The sequence below is a fragment of the Mustelus asterias genome, chromosome 10, assembly GCF_964213995.1.
Source record: "Mustelus asterias chromosome 10, sMusAst1.hap1.1, whole genome shotgun sequence".
In the NCBI taxonomy this organism is placed as follows: Eukaryota; Metazoa; Chordata; class Chondrichthyes; order Carcharhiniformes; family Triakidae; genus Mustelus; species Mustelus asterias.
In genome coordinates this window covers 59,114,777-59,135,755 of record NC_135810.1, presented here as the reverse complement: position 1 = coordinate 59,135,755, position 20,979 = coordinate 59,114,777, and the positions used below count along the sequence as shown (strand labels likewise).

Sequence of the window (20,979 nt, the reverse complement as noted above, 5' to 3'; positions counted from 1 at the left end):
CCCCAGGAATCTATCCTTGGCCCTTTCCTATTTTTCATTAACTTGCAGCCCCTTGGTGATACCACCTGAAAGCACAGCATTAGTTTTCATGCTGATGATACCCAGTTCTACCTCACTGCTATTTTTCTCGTGCACAAACTGTCAGACTGCCTATCTGATACTGGGTGAGATTTACTACTTTTAAATATTGGGATGACTGAAATTATTGGTTTTGGTCCCTTTTCCAAAATTTGCTCCCGAGCTCCTTACTCCATCCCAATCTCTGCCAAAATCTCTTTTCAATCATATTCGACCTGGAGATGATCTCGAGCACATATTTGCACCATTAAGATCACCTATTTTCCATATCAATAACATTACTGGACTTTGCCCTTGTCTCAGCTCATCTGCATTTGAAACCCTAATTTATATCTTTGCTGCTTCTATACTTGACTATTCCAGTGTGCTTCTGGCTGGTCTCCCACATTCTACCCTCCGGAAACTCGGGACCATTCAAAGCACAGCTGCCCATGTCCTGACTCGTGCCAAGTTCCACTCACTCATCATCCCAGTGCTGGCTGTCTTACGTTGACTCCCAGTCAAACAAAATCTTAATTTTAAAATTCTAATTCTTGTTTTTAAGTCCTTCCATTCTTTGTCTCTGTCTCTAATCTCCCACAGACCCACAGCCCGCTTGGTTATCTTGGTTTTGATCTTTGAAATCCCTCCTAGCCCTCTCTGCCTCTCTACCTCACTTTCCTCCTTTAAGGCACGCCTTAAAACCCTCTTTGAATCATAGAATCCCTAAAGTGCAGAAGGAGGCCATTTGTCCCATTGAGTCTGCACCGACCACAATCCCACTCAGGCCCTATTCCCTAACCCCACTTATTATTTACCCTCCTATTCCCCCTGACACTAGGGTCAATTTAGCATGGTCAATCAACCTAAACCGCACATCTTAGGACCAAACTTTGGTCTTGTAACTGCAGGGGTGGCACAGTGGTTAGCACGGCTGCCTCACAGTGGTAGGGACCCGGGTTCGATTCCTGCTTGAGTCACTGTCAGTGCAGAGTCTGCACATTCTCCCCGTGTCTGCGTGGGTTTCCTCTGGGTGCTCTGGTTTCCTCCCACAGTCCAAAAGATGCACTGACCATGTTAAATTCTCCCTCAGTGTACCCGAACAGGCACTGGAGTGTGGCGACTAGAGGATTTTCACAGTAACCTCATTACAGTGTTAAAGTAAGCCGACTTGTGACACTAAGAAATGAACTGAATAACTCCTTAGTGGCTTCTATTTTGTTTTGTGAAGTGCCTTGGGACATTTTATTATGTTAAACGTACTATGTAAAGGTGTTGAACAGTTCAGCTTGTGACACTTCTCTGCTCTTTCTTCAGATGCTTTAGTGTTTCCCTTGTGCGTGATACTCAGGTGTGATCTGACCAGATTACTGGATGGTTTGATCATGATTCTATTGTTTTTGCTAGATAGTTCAACTTTCTATTAGTTTTGTTGATTGTTGCTAGGTATTGGTGAGACATGTTGTGTCAAATCTACTTAGTAGACTCATAAATCTCCTTCCACTTCATATCAAGCTTTTCCAACATCATTATGCAGTACAGAAACTGCCCATTTTTCTTTTGTTCTGCAGTCGTTCACATTTATCAGCATTGAATTTGATCAGTCATCGTTCTGCCCACAGATGGATAGTTTTGCGACTCATTGTGTGACTTCTGAGTAGTCAGCTGTGGTTCTGTGGTTCAGTTAGTAACTTCATTGCTGTCGGAATCAGTAGATTTGACACGCCAGAGTCTCGAGCACAGGATCTCAGTTGGCAGTGCAGTGCAGTACTGAAGGAGTGCTGCATTATTCGTCTTTCAGATGAAACATTAAAAGAGGCTCTACCTGTTCTTTCTGGTTGATGTAAACAATTCTGGGATATTGTTTCGAAGAAGAGTTATCCTTTCTGTCCTGGCAAATATTTACCGCTCAATCACTATCACTAAAACCTGATTGTGTAGTCATTATATTGGCTGCTGTGTTTTGTACATTGAAAATTACTATATCTCACTAAACTAAAGCTCTTCATTGGCTGTAAAGTCCTTTCAGACATTGTGAGGTGATGAAAGTCTTTTCCCAGCAATTTCACCGCTTCTTTTAGTTCCGTATATCTGCAAACCTCATCATTTGGATTTCTACGTCAGAGCCATTGGCCGGAATATTTCAGCCCATCCCACTGGCGGGATATCCTGGTCTGCTGAAGTCAACCACCTACAGTGGATTCCCCGGCGGTGGGGCAGGCGGGCTGTGCAAATTGCTGTTAACTTCTCTGCTGATGGCCAACAGCTCACTGTCTCTGCCACGGGGTTGAGGGGGGCTGGAAAATTCCAGCATTGTAGTAAATTAGAACTGCAGTGGTTGAAACTCTAATCTCTGAGCCACTCCACTCTGCCCTCCTTCGCCACCTTAACATTATAACTCGTCTAACGCATACTTCTTTCCTATCCTTAAGCTAGTTTGCTATCTGTACCCATGCTTCATTCTGTCTCCCCACCACTTTGAACTTTACCAAAATATTTTTTGTGGAATTTTGTCAACTGCTCCTTGGGAGAAGTTGAGTATCAACATGTTGTAGGGTTTTCCACAATCCACTTGAGATGTTACTTCCTCATGAGAATGAAGAAGGGTCATCAGATAAGGCCTGCCGTTATTGTTGTGCAGATAATCTTCACATTTATGTATAATGATCAATTCTATTATCTTATACAAGGCTGACATAAGACTGATGGGTTTATAGGTGCCTGAATCTGATGTCCTCCCCTTTTTGGATAGGAGCACCATGTTTACTTGTTTCCTCTGGGTGCTCCGGTTTCCTCCCACATCCGAGAGACGTGCTGATTAGGTACATTGGCCATGCTAAATTCTCCCTTAGTGTACCCAAACAGGCACTGGAGTGTGGCGGCTAGGGGATTTTCACAGTAACTTCATTGCAGTGTTAATGTAAGCCTACTTGTGACATTAAAAAATAAACTTAAAACTTATCAATCTGCTGGTACCTCATCAGTAACTACTGACTCCCTCACGACAATTGTGAATGTCTCCAAAGTGTCCTCCCTAGTTGTTGAGGATTCTTGGATAAATGCCATCTATCTCTGGGAATTTTTTTGTTTTGAGCTGGCACAGTTTGAACATGACTTCCATCTAATTTGCATCAAAGTCACTAATTTAGCACGGATTAACTTTGGATCAGGCACATTTCTCTTGTGACTGCTTCAAATGTATAAATATTCAAAATATTGTGCATGTCTTTGGTTTTGAATTTGTTTACATTTCTAGGATGAATGAAAATGTACTACGGCTTAATTTGTTCCCCCCCCCCCCCCTCCTCTCCAGCCACGACCTCAGTCATGATGAAGAAATATGTTGCTGTCCAAGTTCAGACACAAGCGATGGTCACTTGAGTAAGAGATACCACACAGATCGGGAGTTTCTTCTTATTCTTTCACAGGATGTGGGCATTGCTACATAGACCAGCATTTGTTGCCCATCCCTAATTACCCGCGAGAAGGTGGCAGCGAGCCACTTCCTTGAGTCGCTGCAGTCCATGTACACCTGCAGTGCTGTTAGGAAGGGAGCTCCAGGATTTAAGTCAGTAGGTTGTAAATTTAAATCTTACTGTAAAGATCTGAACATATAATCTAAACTGACACTTCAGTGCAGTTCTCGAAGAGTACGATACGACATTGTTGGACTTGGTATCTTTTCAATGAGACATGAAACTGTTGCATTGTCTGCTTGTTCAATTGTCTGCTTGTTCAATTGTCTGCTTGTTCAATTGTTTGCTTGGTCAATTGTCTGCTTGGTCAATTGTCTGCTTGTTCAATGTCACTGTTCATCGAAGGTCAAGGGAGTTCACCTTGTATCCTTAACAAAGTTTGCCCGCTGGTAACTACATTTCAAAAAAATACCTTTTGGCTTTGAAGAGCTTTGCAATGCCATGGAACCATAGAATCACTACCGTGCAGAGAGAGGCCATTCGGCCCATCAAGTCTGCATGGACTCTCCAAAAGAGCATCCCATTCCAGGCCCTTGCCTCTGCTCTATCCCCGTAACCCTGCGCATTTACCATGGCTAATCCACCTAACCTACAAATCTTTGGACACTAAGGGGCAATTTAGCTTGGTCAATCTACCTAACCTGCCACATCTCTGCTCTATGGGAGGAAACACATGCAGACACAGCGCGAATGTGCAAACTCCACACAGACATTGCCCAAGGCCCGAATCGAACCCGGGTCCCTTGCGCTGTGAGGCGGCAGTGCTAACAACCACTGTGCCCTGGATGTTTGAAAGGTGCTGTCGATATGCAAGTGATCTATTCCTTCAAATGTACTGGCAGATTTCTCCTTCAGAGTGGGGTGAAAGATAGTTTATTAGAATTTTCTTTTACTTGTGTTGTGCGAATTATTCTTGTTCACCTCTGCAAGTTGCTTTCTGCTTTATTATTGCCATTGTGTGTTAGCTAAAGCAGAGCAGGTTCAGAAAGCTGTAAAGCAGATCAAGCAATTAAAGGGTTACTCTCATCCTGCACAAACCAATGCAAGACAGCTGTCTAATTATTAACAAATCTTTGAAACTGAAGCAAATTACTGACATAAGGCAGGGAAAATTACAGGCACATAACTTGATCTTTGATCATGTTGAGTGGCAGATTAGTGCAGCAATGAAATGTTATCCACGCTGATAGGTACACTTTTTTTATTCTCTCACAAGATGTGAGCATTGCCGGGTAGGCAAATATTTGTTGTCCATGCCTAATTGCCCTTGAGAAGGTGGTAGTGAACCAACCTCTTAAACCACTCCAGTCTGTCTGATGGTAGGTACACCCACCCACAGTGCAGTTAGGAAAGGAATTCCAGGATTTTTGACCTTCATGACCCATGAAAGTGTACCAATATCGTTCCAAGCCAGGATGATGTGTGACTTGGAGGGGAACTTGCAGGCGGTGATGTTTCTCGGTGCTAGAGTTCATAGGTTTAGAAAGTTCTTTGGAAGGAGACTTGCACTCATCCAGGCAGGTGGAGAGTATTCCCTCACACTCCTGACTTGTGCTTTGTAGATGGTAATAGGCTTCCAGGCAAGAGGCGAGTTCCTTGCCGCAGAATTCCCTGCCTCTGACGTTTTGTTGCCACAATATTTAAATGGAAGGATCAGTTCAGTTACATATTGAAGGCTTTTCCAATAATGACTAATAACTGCAGTTATCTTTGAATAAAAAATTGTTTACACTTGTTGTGATCCTTGGCCAGGCACAGGTTGGGAGATCTGGTTAAGGACCAATAACATTTTGTTTAAAGTAGACAAGTTTGAGATTAAATACGTTTACTAAGTGAATTAAGCCACAAGATTACACGTGTTTTGAACAAAAATAAACTTTACTATACAAGTTCAGAAAGATAAAACAATTTATAATAACTAGCTTGAACTCTTACCTTTAGGGTAAGTATCAGCCGCACGTGAATTAACTACACCACACTACACAATAAATGACACATGCAACCAAAACAGATTGCATGGATTTCTCAACTGCCCACACAGACACTAGTCACTCTCTCAATTAACCAATTTCAGTGAAACTTTGTCTTTCTTACAAAGGTTTCCAATCTCCATGTTTGAAGATCTTGCCTTGGAATTTCATCCAGATTTCACTGTAGATATGACAGCATTAACAGTGGCCTACCTTGCAGATTTTCAATCCCGCCTTCTGACATAGTGTTCCTCTGGATTTCCGAGTACACTCGAGCATTAACTACAAGCACAATTACAGCTCCTCAGATGAGCCAAGCAGAACACTCCAAAGAGGTACTTCGGCAGCCCAGAGTCATCGTCCTGCAGCTGCCTTCTTGGGGGATCGTCAGGACTTCTTCCGAGCTCAGTTCACTTAAAGTCTGCTCCCTGCAGCCCTTTTTCTATTTGGAGCATGTTTCTCTGCTCCTCTCTTAACATAACTGGGACCTCTCCCACCAGACTCCCTACACGCTGGCCCCCTGTCCCATATCTGCGACACTTGCTGACTGACTGACGACTGACTAAAACTGGCTGTTTAAGAAGTGCTGTTCACTGACCCTTGAACTGCTCTGGTGACCTATCACAATACTCCAAGAGGATCACACCCTTGATACTAGGCAGGAACACATATCACAAGCAGTGGAACATCCTGTACATTAAATGTTACAATCTCCACAGACCACAAGGTTACATAGCACACAGGAACACTGAATGAATGGATTTCATAAGACAATAAGAATGTAGTCACTGCAGACAATTAGATAACATCACTGGTAGCGGGAATCTAGTTATTCACGGTAAAAGCTGGTATTTTAAACAGATGATTTATCAATTCACTTGATCCTTAGTGTAAACTTCCCTGTCTGCTTTATAAATTTTGAGGGTTTATAAATAAAGGTAAACCTACAGTTTAATTTCTTAGTGGTTTATTAGATATTAGCCTATAGGAGATATTTGTTTTATATTGCTGACGATGTGCTCTTCCGTGATGTTTTGCATGACAGTTTGCCATCCTTCTACATTTGCTTGTGCTTGAGGCAATTTATCACCCAAGTAATTACAGTGTGTAATTATGGAAAGCCCATTATTACTATTTGTATAAAGAGAGAGTTTTTAGCATGGTTGGAAACAGAAATGAAATTTAGCAAAGCTGCAATAGTGACCTGAATTTTGGTCTCCTGAGTTTCTTTCTCTCCATTCCGGTAAAATCAACACTGGTGTTCACAGCACTCTGTCCTTGATTCCCTCCTGATCGTCATTTACACGCTACTCCTTGTCATTTGTAATCAAGGGATCAGATTCACATATATATTAATAATCTCCAACATAATATTTTTGCCACCACCATTGATGCTGCTGCTGTACGATTCAACTGCCTATTTGTCATCAAATTCTGGATGAGTGGATACTTCTTGCAACTCACATTTGGCAAAACTGAATTCATCTTGATCATCTCTCATCAACATCTACACGCTACGAGTGTAACTCCATCATCCTACCTGACTATTTGGACAAATTGGGCTCAGTGGGATGCAACTATAGTGTTCTGCTTGATCCCGAATGAAGCTGTCTACCTCACATTTGTTCCCATCAACAAGAACATTGCTTACACTCTACCCTTCTCATCCACTACTAAAATACTCATTCACCCATTCATCATTTTAGGAATATTTTTCTGAAATACTACTTTGCCAGTCTCCTCTCAAACTGTTAACTATTTTTTGTTCATTGTGAACTACATGAACCATGTCCTCAGCCATGCATAGTCCCAACACCCATCACCTTTGGTCTCATCCAGTTGCATTGAGTTTTACTTCAATGAATCTACTTTGTAATCTGCATGCTTGCTTTGAAATCTCTCCATCAGCTCTTTCTACCCTATTTGAGCAATCCATTCCAGTCATAAACTTAATCTTTGAAGCTTCCGTTCTTCTCAAGGTTGCTGCTTTTCTCCATCCCATCCCCTTCCATCATTGGAGGTGATTTGTTCAGCCATTGAAACTCTGAGCTTTGAAGCTCTCTTACCAAATCATTTTGATTTGTTAACTGTTTCTTTCCCTTTAACAACTAATCCTAATACCTACCCCATCAACTGTAACCTCAACTGAGGTTCACCTGGTAAAACATTGAGATTCTTTTGCAAATGATGTAATTTTATAGCGCAGGAGGAGGACATATGTCCTTATACTGGCTCCTTTTTAAAAAGAAAACTAAGTGATTCAGATAGATAGGGTTGGTAACCAGAGAACACAGATTTAAAATACTTGACAAACAGTGGAGTGGGTGTGTCTGAGGAGATTGCTTTTTACGCAATGGGCTGTTGTAAACTGGAATGCACTGCCTGAAAGGATGGTGGAAGCAGATTCAGTCGTCTAAAAGCATTCAATATATACATAAATAGGAAAAAATTGCAGGACTGTTGGGGGCGGAAATGGGCTTGGGACTACTCTGAACACCTCTATCGGATACCCCTTTAATCTTACTGTTCTCAGAAGAACAATCCCAGCTCCCCAGTTTTTCAATGTAGCTGTTGTCCCTCATTCTTGATACCATTCCAGTAAATCTCTTCTGCATCCTCTCCAGGGCCTTGACATCCTTCCAAAGGTGATTTGCCCAGAATTGTCTACAGCACTCTACAGCGGCCTAACCAGTGAGTTACGAAGGTTGAGCATAAGTTCCTTGCTTTTGTATTCAGTGCCTGTATTTATAAAACCATGTTGATTGCCATATAATTGCTTAGCTGCTGGGAATTCTTAATGTTGATCTGCAGTGACACCAGATCAAGATGAGTTGGAGCTAAAAGCAGCCAGGCAACTTTTATCTATTTCATTTTCCTATATTGCTCCCTTCATCTTCCAGAATTGTATAAACATTTGAAAGGACGAGAATAGATAAGGGTATGTCACTGACCATTTTATAGTAAGAATTCTAATTAATGATTCTAAGTTATACAACTTCTGTTGGAGGTGACTTTGTAGATTGTGTACCATTGGAATATACTGCAGTGTGGAATGATATGATGCTGAGTTTTGCCACGTTAAGTTCTTCGGGGGAGGGGGGGCAGGACTTGTATATAGTGGTAGATAGATTGCTGTTAGTGCGAGCTGCGTGAAAGCCATATGTTGATGGTCTAACTTGTTGTTTGGAAGTGCCAGTCTTTTCAGTGGTGACTCCAAGCTCTTAAAACGCAGTACAATATATGCTTATTGTCAATTTGCTAAAAACGAAGATACTTTGTCCATTAATATATTGGCCACTGCTATAACCTCATGGCAACATCATTGAATAAGCCACCAGTTGGCTAATATTGTCAAGACTGACTCAACTTAAAGGTTTGTAAATTAATTCTAGCATTCCTATGGAGAACAATTTGTTGGGGCTGATTGTTTTAACAATGTGTGCAAGTATCCTATTGTATTGGGAATCTGAAATAAACATTTTCTGTGCATTTATTAAGGCGGAATTAGAACAATAGGCACAACTATCAGGAGAATAAGGTACGGTTGCTTTACAATTTTGGGGTTTTCCACAACTCCCACCCACTAGCATGTTCCAAATCATGGAATCAGCCCTCATGTCCTCCCCACAATTCTTACATCATGACTAGATCTCTGGAAAAGCCAACCTTTACGCTTCATAGCAACAGGCTCAGGATTAACAGGCAAAGACGTGGGAGGAAATTGATTCTCCTCCCCATTAGAAGTCATGTGAAGGATTGAATTTGAGGAGACCACCTTGGATCCACCCAGATGAAACAAATACATTACAATGTTGCATGGGAAACAATTTTTGTTTTAAAGTTGTGTGAAGCGTAACTATTGAGACATACAAAACATTTCTTGATGCATTGTGTTGCTATTTTAAATGAGGAAGCGTGTAACACTGAGAATATTTTCCACAGTAGAAGTTCTACCATGTTTGTATTTCAGTATGGGCTTAAACTAGAATCTGGAATTGAATATCAACTGATGGCAGTGCTTTAGATAAGTTGAGATATTTTGGAGGTCTTTAACTCACAAGTTTGATTTCTCAGTGTTTGTTAATGCGGAATGTTGAATCTTCTTCAAAGTTCTCAATTTGATCACCATTACAACAATGCAGGGAATTGGGGAAATGCATTCAGGTATATAGAAAATCAAAATAAAATTCTATTAATGTCTACTGTGGAAGAAACGAACAGAGAGGACACTGTCTTCGTTACTTTTGGTTCATGAACAGCATTTCAGCAGTATAAATGCTTAAGACTTCTATGTCCACTTATTTCTTGATGCTAAAGTTATAGGCACTCCATGGTGTGACCTAATCATCTAATCCTGTAGATTGGCATCAACCCTTACATGTGTTGACTGCAAAAGATTTGCAGTTCAGTCGTGTAAATCTGTTATATTGGTGGGGTGGGGGGAGGGGTTTCACTATTCACAGTAATAATACTCTGAAACAACACAGTCAACTTTCTGCTTTTCTTTTCTTTTGCTTTACTTGTTTATGTAAAATTATTTTCTATTTTCTGAACTTTCCTCTCCCTCAATATTTATATAAATGATCTGGAAGAAGGAGTAACTGGGGTGATCAGTAAGTTTGCGGACGACACAAAACTGGCAGGACTTGCAGATAGTGAGGAACATTGTCAGAGGCTACAGAAGGATATAGATAGGCTGGAAATTTGGGCAAGGAAATGGCAGATGGAGTTCAATCCTGATAAATGCGAAGTGATGCATTTTGGTGGGAATAATGTAGGGAGGAGCTACACGATAAATGGAAGAACCATAAAGGGTGTAGAGACGCAGAGGGACCTGGGTGTGCAAGTCCACAGATCTTTGAAGGTGACGTCACAGGTGGAGAAGGTGGTGAAGAAGGCATATGGCATGCTTGCCTTTATAGGACGGGGCATAGAGTATAAAAGTTGGGGTCTGATGTTGCAGATGTATAGAACGTTGGTTCGGCCGCATTTGGAATACTGCGTCCAGTTCTGGTCGCCACACTACCAGAAGGACGTGGAGGCTTTGGAGAGAGTACAGAGGAGGTTTACCAGGATGTTGCCTGGTATGGAGGGGCTTGGTTATGAGGAGAGATTGGGGAAACTGGGGTTGTTCTCCTTGGAAAGACGGAGGATGAGGGGAGACTTAATAGAGGTGTATAAAATTATGAAAGGCATAGATAGGGTGAACGGTGGGAAGCTTTTCCCCGGGTCGGTGGTGACGTTCACGAGGGGTCATAGGTTCAAGGTGAAGGGGGGGAGGTTTAACACAGATATCAGAAGGACATATTTCACACAGAGGGTCGTGGGGGCCTGGAATGTGTTGCCGGGCAAGGTGGTGGAGGCGGACACACTGGGAACGTTTAAGACTTATCTAGACAGCTATATGAACGGAGTGGGAATGGAGGGATACAAAAGAGTGGTCTAGTTTGGACCAGGGAGCGGCGCGGGCTAATTGTTCCTGGTTTCTCGTTTCAAGGTTTCATTCTACGATCATCTTGCTGGTGCCAGTACAGAGTGAGACTGCGGATAGTTGGGAAGCTGTCTCGGGGGCAGGGAATTCATATGGTGTTCGTGGAAGTGGAAATGACTAGGGTTGGGAAGCATTTTCCGATCGGGGCCATTGTGATCTCCTGGACTCGTTTCGATCGCCTCAGGGGGTCGGAGAGGAATTTCCCAGATTTTTTTTCCCCATATTGGCCCTGGGGTTTTTCACTCTGGGTTTTCGCCTCTCCCTGGAGATCACATGGTCTGGAATGGGGGGGTGGGGGTAAGTTAATAGGTAATGAAAATAGGTAATAGGTAATGAACAAAGCATCGTAGCTGTGAGGGACAGCTCGGTGGATAGGATATTGGTATGTAGATAGGCTGGAAAATTGGGCGGGGATCCTGGATTCAGGATTCAATCCTGGACCGGGGAGCGGCGCGGGCTTGGAGGGCCGAAGGGCCTGTTCCTGTGCTGTATTGTTCTTTGTTCTTTGTTCAAATTGGACCTCCCACGTGCTGTTTCCCATCAAAGAGGCACCTCCCAATGTTACATTGTAATTGAGTGCATATGATGAAATGCCATTCAGAAGTGATTCATTTGTTATACACTTATTTGAAAAAAACCCTAAAACCTACCACTTTTTATGGCATGGCAGAATGAGGAACTCTTTTGGTGTCATTATCAGTACTAAACCATGTCCTACCATCGCATAATGTATTGGAGCTTGCACAGTGCTGCACCCCACATTGCCTTGGTCATCTGTTCTTGAATAGAATAAACACAAATTACAAGAACATTTATTTTCTTTTTTTATTCATGGGATGTAGGTATCACTGCCCTTGAGAAGATGGTAGTGAACTGCTGCAGTCTGTGTGGTGTATGCACACTTAGAGTGTGGTAACATAGAGCATTCAGGATCTTGACTCATCAACAATGAAGGAATAGTAATATATTGTCAGTATGATGTGTGACTTGGAGAGGAAATTGGAGATGGTAGTGTTGATATGTACCTGTTGCCTTTGTCCTACCAGGTAGTGGAAGTTGTTGGTTTTAGCAGTGCTTGTTGCAGAAGCCTTGGCAAGTTGCTGCAGTGCATCTTGTAGATGGCATACACTATAGACGCATTGCACCACAAGAGAATGTTAAAGATGATGGATCGGATGCTGATCAAGCGGACTGCATTGTTTTGGGTGTTTTCGAGCTTTTTATTGAATTTTCGCTTATTCAGGCAAATGGAGAATATGTCATCACACTCCTGACTTGTGTCTTGTAGATGGTGGAAAGGTTTTGGGGAGTCAAAGGTGAATTATTCTGACCTGCTTTTGTAGCCAAATATTAAATAGCTGATCGAGATAAATTCTGGTCAGTTATGACCCCAATTCGATTGGTAATCTGAAAGGGTAACTATATTGTTTATCAGTGATCTAAAAATAACCACAACATATTGCTTACCAAAAAGAGACACAAACTGGTTTATTTGTAGACAATTTCTGTGCTTGCTTTGAGCTGCAATTATACGTTACACTATTTTGCTGAGAACAAGTTTAACATAAATACTACCTTTTACATATTTCGACTCAAACTGTCCTCTCAGGAATGTGGTTGTGTCTGATGAGAGAATTAAATGAACTTGTTCTCCTTTCAAAAGTTTTATTTAAAAGCACCATATATTTTGTTCAGAGCAAATGGTGACCTTTGACATGTTTCTTTCTTACATCCAGATAGAATGTACTCCTCGGGGGACTAATACCCTGATAAATGAACAAACTATATACAGTTAGTGTGAAAAGTGCTTTGAGGGGGGATCTGATTCTAGGTTTTTTTTCCCCTCTGGTTGTGTTTGTAGTTTGAACATTGCAGTGCAGAGTTCAAGTACATAGGGACTGGAAAAGCCCCTGCAGTTTGACTGGCTGATTCCAAGAAACTCTTACCTACCATTACTGCTCCCACAAATACACATCTACTTGTCCCTTATATATTTCTACACTTGCTGCCTCCCTGAGCTGTCCATTACATAACATTCTCAACCATGTATGCTGTGTAGTTAAGTTGGAACTTTTCAGAAGCCTAGGGTCAGAATTTCCCACTCTCCCATCAGTGGGTTTTTAAGTGGGGGGGGGGAAACATGAATTTGAAGGCGGGGGGAGGGGATTCCCTCCAGGTTTCCACCTGTCCACACCGCACAGCGATTTTACGCGAGGACGGGCAGATGGGAAAGCCTGCCCTTGCCTCAGTCCAAGCCCTTAAGTGGTCTCCGATTCCTGGATTTGGTCTCTGATGTCTTCTTGAACTTCCTCTTCTGCCCATTGAGGGACTGGCCAGCGGCCAGCTGCCAGCCAATCAGACCTACTGGTAGCTCTGTAAGGTGGGTCTTCCTCCTGAGCGAGGGGTGGAAGTCCCGTCTGCAGCCAGTCACTGCTCATTGGAGCATCAATTTGCTGCAGGGCAGTTGGAGCCGGTGGGGATGTGTTCCTCCAACTCTTCAGGAGATGAGAACCAAGACCTTGTCGTCAAAAGAATTCAGGCCTTGGCGTTTATGTTGCATTAATTGTTTTTTTTTGGGGAGAAGGTTTGTGTGGTTTTAGCTTGAGGTCCTTGCATCCTTGTCATCACGGACGCTTACGTTTTAGCTACATGGCTCACAAGAATTTAATCATTCAAACAATAGTAGCCCTTTAAATGATGTAACTATAAAGCTGCTCGATTGAATTCCTTCTCACTGATGCCAGTGAGTAGCTGACCCAGGAAAGGAATGAGAAACTGGCTGAGTGTTCTGAGCAGTCAATTAGCAGCAGAATGAACAAGAGGCAGACTCGTACAATAATCAGTTTGATGTGGAGATGCCGGTGTTGGATTGGGGTGGGCCACCCCAATAATCAGTTTGTGTCCTATTGAAAGGTTACTGAAAGATCTCTGGGTATGACAATATGACTAGGTAAGACCAGACTAGTTATTGTTTGACTGGCTGGTTACTCAACCTGTAGATACAGAGATGCAAGTCCTTGGAACAGATGTGTCCGCAACAAAAAGCAAAATATTCTTAGCTTATCGGATTGTATTCTTCCAACCTGCATTATCTCCTTTTGAAGAGCCAGTCAGATAACACTAAACTGCCAAAATGATCCATTTAGGATTAAGATGGTAGGAATTTAGGGATTTAACAGTGTCTGATTTGATCCTGTAACATTTGAAATCAAAGTATTTTCTATTGTTTTAAATTTTGACTTCTCAAATTTTCTTGCACACAAGCTTCCAAACTTGTGATTCCCAATGTTTACACAGTTCCTGTCTAATCATTAATATGTACGTCTTGAAAGTAGCATATTCTTAAAAAGTCTACACGTGGGTTGTAAAAAATGTTTGCCAGTACCTGTGATTTGGTTGTTTGCACACGGTCCAATGATCAGATCGGTGAAGTGTATTATTGACTTGGAGACCAGGGACAGTCTATCTTGAGTTGTAGAAGTGTAAGCCTCCTGGTGCAGGTGCATGGATGGTGACGTTAGTGGGAAAGTTGGCACTGTCTCCGCTGGTGACGTTAATAGAAAAACTAGTGATATCAGTGCTAGTGATATTACTGGCACAGCTGCTGGATTTGCCAGTTTACAAACTGTTTTCTCTTGAATGCTTTCCAGTGACAGCCCATGTAAAAATGCAGTTTTAAATCAATCTGGATTATTCAGTTCAATTCTGGTTACAGTTACCTATGGATAAATAGTATAAATATGAAACACTTTCAAAGGAGTGATTTGATGTTGATCTGGAGTTCACCAAAACCAAGAGGGCACAAATTAACACCTCAGTGCAAATTTTTAGTGTTTGTGACTGTTACTTGGTGCATATCTTATTTTCTGAGGTCTATTGTTAAATCTTGTGCGCGATCAGCAGGCACAAAACGGACATGTTATGTGCTTCTGGGCGTGATTGGATACCAACCACAATTTCAAGTTGGCTGGCCAATGTACCTGACGGCAGACCTCATAGGACCTCGGCCCTCAAACGTCTTATTCTATATCTGCCCGGACATTTTATCCCACCCTGAAACATGTTTGTTGCGAAAACATGAAGGCTGTCTAGCTGATTAGGCTGTCTGCCAACCGTAAAAGTGGAGGGGCCATGTAAAATTGCCACCAATTGCCTCCTTAATGGGCTTAATTGCCCACTTAATTGTCCATGAACGTGCTTCAGACTCCTGCAGGTGCTTGCTGATCGTGATATAATATGTGAGCGTGATGACCTCCTCTCGCACGATTTCATATGCTTCCCGGTCGGACGTGCACCTGCTCGATCACTGTACAATTCTGGCCTGTGTCTCTTTATATTCTCCACTTCGCTCCCCTTTACCTTCACGCTTAACTTGCTGTGGATAGAAAACTAAGATGGTCTGACCAAAGTAATTTTTCATACCCACAGTCAGTGTCACTTTGCAATAAAAATATGAAATGATGAAATCAGTCTGCAGTGGATCATTCCCAATCTGATGGAAAGCACATTAACATTTAGGGTGTGACTGTCCACCTTGGTGTTGAACTTTTCACCATCTTTGGTGCTTTCTGTTGCATCCTATGAATTAGAGGTGTTTTGTGCAAATATTCAGTGCTTGATGAGAGTTTCTCAGCTCTGGACATCCAACACTCTCATCAGGAATGGTTTTGTTTTCTTTACTGATGATGTCCAACAGTTATGTAGCGATGTGCTGTAGTGTGGCTCTGTGAGCTTTGACCCATGTAGCATAAGATCCATATTTGTAGCATGAGGTGAAAATTAGGGATTGTTTTCCTCCTATAATAATTAGAAAATGCTGTTAATTTTTTTTTCCACCACCTACAAAGCAAAAGCCTGGAGTGTAATGGAATACTCTTCACTTGCCTGGATGAGTGCAGCTCCAACAGCACTCAAGAAGCTCGACAACATCCAGGACAAAGCAGCCCGTTTGATTGCTACCCATTCAACAAACATTCAGTCCAACTATCACCAAAGAAGCACTGCAGGAACTCGCCAAGGTTCCTTAGGCAGCACGTTCCAAACCCACGACCACTACCATCTAGAAGGACAAGGGTAGCAGATACCTGGGAACATCACCACCTGGAAGTTCCCTTCCAAGTTGATCACCATCCTGACTTGGAAATATATCACCATTCCTTCACTGTTGCTGCGTCAAAATCTTGGAACTCCCTCCCTAACAGAACTGTGGGTGTACCTACTTCTCAGGGACTGTAACGGTTCACCCACCTTCTGAAGGGCAACCAGAGAAGGGTAATAAATGCTGGTCTGGCCAGTAACACCCACATTCTGTAAAAAAAAACACATTTTTAAAAAAAAGTTTATTTTTCCTTTGCCATTTTTTGTCCTGACGTCTTCAATGAACTGGGAGCTGAAGTGCTGTCTTAAAGCTGTCTCTCGCATTGCTTCAGAAAAGCATTTCAATTAAAGGGAAGTGAAGTGTTTGTAATAAAATTGAAAGGAGTAATATTAGAAAAAGACAAAAACTACTCTCAGTCAACATCTGAAATGGCTGAGTTTGTGGAAATCTCTGCGAGATGTGGGATGTGTTGTGAAAATGTGTTCACCTGATTAGCAAAGAGTTGGAGTTCATTTCTGCTTAAATAAAATGGCTACCTTTTGGGCTGTAGCAAAGAGGTATTTAATCAATGCCTATTCTTTACGAAAAATCATAAAATCACTACAGTGCAGAAGGAGGCCATTCGGACCATCGAGTTTGCACTGACCACAATCCCACCCAGGCCCTATCCCCATAGCTCCATGTATTTACTCTTCTAGTGCTCCTGACACTATGGGGCAATTTACCAGGGTCCATCAACCTAACCCGCACATCTTTGGACTGTGGGAGGAAACCGGAGCACCCAGAGGAAAGCCACGCAGACACAGGGAGAATGTGCAAACTCCACACAGACAGTCACCCGAGGCTGGAATTGAACCCGGGTCCCTGCCACTGTGAGGCAGCAGTGCTAACCACTGGGCCACCGTGCCGCCGTGTTAAATATGTGTTTAATATGTGGAACATGGTATAGATTGAAAGGTTCTTCCAGTTCCCTTTCCCTTAACACATGTTGCCATTAGCAGTTGTAGGGAATTTGACTGGCACTTTAGAGAAGTATTTTAAATCACTCAAAGCTATCAGGACTTTGATTAAATTGTCAACTCTTAAATTAATTTGAATAAATAGCAATTTTCAACAGAGTTAACTTCCAGCCAACTTAAAATAAAATCATGTTTTGTAAGTATTTTCAGTGTTCCAAGTAATATTTGCTTTCTCCATCCACTACCATATCCCAATTTAAAACGAGTTTTATTTGTGTCTGTTTTTCAGTGGACAAACAGAACTCCTTTGGCTATAGTCTGTAGGACCTGTTTAAGTCAGAAAGTAATAATTAACGCAGCAACACAGAAATTAGGAGCAGGAGTAGATCATTCGGCCCACCGAGCTTGCTCTGCCATTCATAATGATCATGGCTGATCATTCAACTCAGTAACCTGTTCCCGCTTTCCCCCATATCCTTTGATCCTTTAGCCCCAAGAGCTATATCTAACTCCTTTTCAAAAACATACAATGTTTTGGCTTCCACTGTTTTCTGTGGTAGCAGATTTCACAGGCTTACCACTCTCTGGGTGAAGATCTTTCTCCTCATCTCAGTCTTAAATGGTTCCTTAGAATGTGGCCCCTGGTTCTGGACTTCAGTCCCAAGAACTACCTCAGCCAGTGTGGGAATTGAACTTGTGCTCCTGGCATTGCTAAGCATCACCCTCTAACAAACTGAGTTAACCAGCCCTCAGAAATACCTACAGTTGCCCCTGTCGTAGCCAGAGATTAATGAGGCTCAGCTCTCCTGGTTACTACATGTAGCCAAATGGCAGTTTTGTTACACTCTGTGATTTTGCTGTCAGGTTTCTAAAACAACCATACTAGAATGTGCCAGCTTTTGTTGAATGGTGTAAATAAATTTGAAAATAATACCACTGTTTGCTAGATGAGGTTGGCAGACTTTATTTGAACACTGTAGTTTTGTGATTATAAGCATTGAGATACTGTTGACTGGACCCAAGACTGATAAAACCTGATACTGCAATTCTTATGGTACTCTGATTTAAAATGTCACTGATATCTTGTGAATATTTTCTTTATTACAATACGTTTGTAGCTCTCCTGTGGCTTGGCTGATAACTAACACTGGACACAGGCTGGGAAGCACAGTACTCGGGGTCCACATACATAGGTGGTGAGGAAAACATGAAATTTGAGCCACTCAACAATCCTTGCCCTTTATGGACATAATAGAATCATCATAGAATTCCTACAGTGCAGAAGGAGGCCATTCGGCCCATCAAGTCTGCACCGATCACAATCCCACCCAGGCCCTATTCCCGTAAACCCACATATTTACCCTGCTAATCCCCCTGACACTAGGGTCAATTTAGCATGGCCAATCAACCTAACCCGCACATCTTTGGAGTGTGGGAGGAAACCGGAACATCCAGAGGAAACCCACTCAGACACGGGGAGAATGTGCAAACTCCACACAGACAGTGACCCAAGGCGGGAACTGAACCCGGATCCCTGGCGCTGTGAGGCAGCAGTGCTAACCACTGTGCCACCGTGCTGCCATGTTGGGCAGTTAGCCTCATCCTACAGACAGGTTGGACATAATGCCTTGTCTTACAGACATAAGAGCAAAGAAAATTACAGCACAGGAACAGGCCCTTCGGCCCTCCAAGCCTGCACTGACCATGCTGCCCGACTTAACTAAAACCCCCTACCCTTCAGGGAACCATATCCCTCTATTCCCATCCTATTCGTGTACTTGTCAAGACGCCCCTTAAAAGTCACTACCGTATCCGCTTCCACTACCTCCCCCGGCAACGAGTTCCAGGCACCCACTACTCTGTGTAAAAAATCTGCCTCGTACGTCTCCTTTAAACCTTACCCCTCACACCTTAAACGTATGCTCCTTAGTAATTGACTCTTCCACCCTGACTATCCACACTGTCCATGCCTCTCATAATCTTGTAGACTTCTATCAGGTCTCCCCTCAACCTCCGTCGCTCCAGTGAGAACAAACCAAGTTTCGCCAACCTCTCCTCATAGCTAATGCCCTCCGTACCAGGCAACATCCTGGTAAATCTTTTCTGTACCCTCTCAAAGCCTCCACATCCTTCTGGTAGTGTGGTGACCAGAATTGAACACTACATTCCAAGTGCGGCCTAACTAAGGTTCTATAAAGCTACGACATGACTTGCCAATTTTTAAACTCAATGCCCCGGCCGATGAAGGCAAGCATGCCGTATGCCTTCTTGATTACCTTCTCCACCTGCATGTGTGTGATAGATAGGATTTTAATTGTTTAGATAGATCTCTGACAGTCACGTGAGAGCCAAAGTGAGCTCTGGTGAGCCGCAGTGATAAAATAGCTGTTGGCTTCATGTTTGCCTTACACATTTTGGATAAGGTGCCAGAGGATTGCCGACATCAAGATATTAGAAAAATAAGATCTGATTGCTGGAGTCCTCAATTAAATTACCTTTGTGCATTTGCTCCCATCCAACCATGGTTGTCAGTATATATTACAAAGTGTAGCACCTGAAATTCAGGCACTCTCTCCCACTTTGCCATTGTCTCAAGTGGGTCTTTAAATCTATCAATAATTTCATTTATTTTAGGCTTTTGCAAAACCTTGCTTTTCCTCCTGTCTGTCACAGAGGTCTGATTCACAGTGACATGAAGCTGCAGTAAAATTGGGCTGTTGTTCGGTTAGGTAACGTTTCATGTCTGAGAGTTCTCTGATTCCTCCAGACGCACACACATCTGTAATCTGCTGGAGTTATCAATCATTACTTTGTTCTGGCCACTGAAACTTCCTCAGAACCAGAACGAAATGGTGACTAGTGTGGCTCACAGCAAGGTTTATATTTGCTGTGAAAAATAGCAGAGAAAATAAGATCAATTCGCACTTATTAGAACCTTTTAATATAAGAAAAAAAGTCCAAAGCTCTTCAGACAGATGTAAGGAAAACAGATGCAGTTAGGAGGGATGGTCAAAGAGGTGAATTTTATGGAGGGTGTTATGAGGATGTTGGAAAGACAAAGGGAGGGAGATGCACATAAGGCTGGAGTCAGAATAATGGAAGACAGTGGGGGGGGGGTTGGAAGAGTAGATGAGCTGAAGGAGGTTAGAGATGGGAAGAGGGATTCAAACTCCAGGATGAGTTTGATTGGCAAGCACGACTTGGTGTGATGTAGTTTATATGCAACAGAGATTTAGATTTAATTTAGCTGTATAGAAAGGCTGGCCACAAACACTGGAGGAATAGAATTTGGAGGTAACAACGTCATGAGTAAGGCTTCCGGCAACAAATGGACTGAAGTGGAATTAGAGGTGGGTGGTGTTTTGGAGTTGGAAATAGGTGGTCTTTGATTCAATTCTGGACAAGCAGTCTGTCAGCTCAAAGGCAATGGAGCGAGCTGCTGGAGACGTGGAGTTAGGTGCCATTAGCGTATCTGTGGAAACTGGCCCCATGGCTTTGGTTAATGTCCTCGAAGAACAGCATGTAGAAGTGCATGAGGTTGGATTGAGGGTGGGAGGCTTAACAACCACATGGCAATCAGGTGGTGGCAGCAGGCCTTTCCCTGGAATAAAGATCCCAGAGGTCTGACCGAGAGCTGCTGGTCAGTTAGAGGCTGGCAGCCCCTGTGCTCAGCAATGCCACTGGAGAACCTCGGTGCTGCTGGGCAGGCAGACACTGGAATCCCAGGATTGTAGAGTGGCCCAGCCCGCAGGTAAGTAATGTGGGTGGGAGGGGGTGTTTCACAGGGTGGGGGTCACGGGAAGCAGCAAGAGCAGGAGTGTTGCTCTTGGTGGGGCCATCCCCACATTCCCAATATCTCGGCCCCGTCTCCCCTAGGTGATAGGCGAGCTGCACAGCTTTACCTGTGCATTCCCCATGGTGACAGGCC

The 20,979-nt window shown here is 42.9% G+C and overlaps 1 protein-coding gene across 1 annotated transcript in view; it reads left to right on the top strand.

Moving 5' to 3' along the window:
* The window catches only part of maml2 (mastermind like transcriptional coactivator 2), a 392,718-nt gene that overhangs the window by 63,239 nt on the left and 308,500 nt on the right, over positions 1 to 20,979 (top strand). The window lies entirely within an intron of this gene.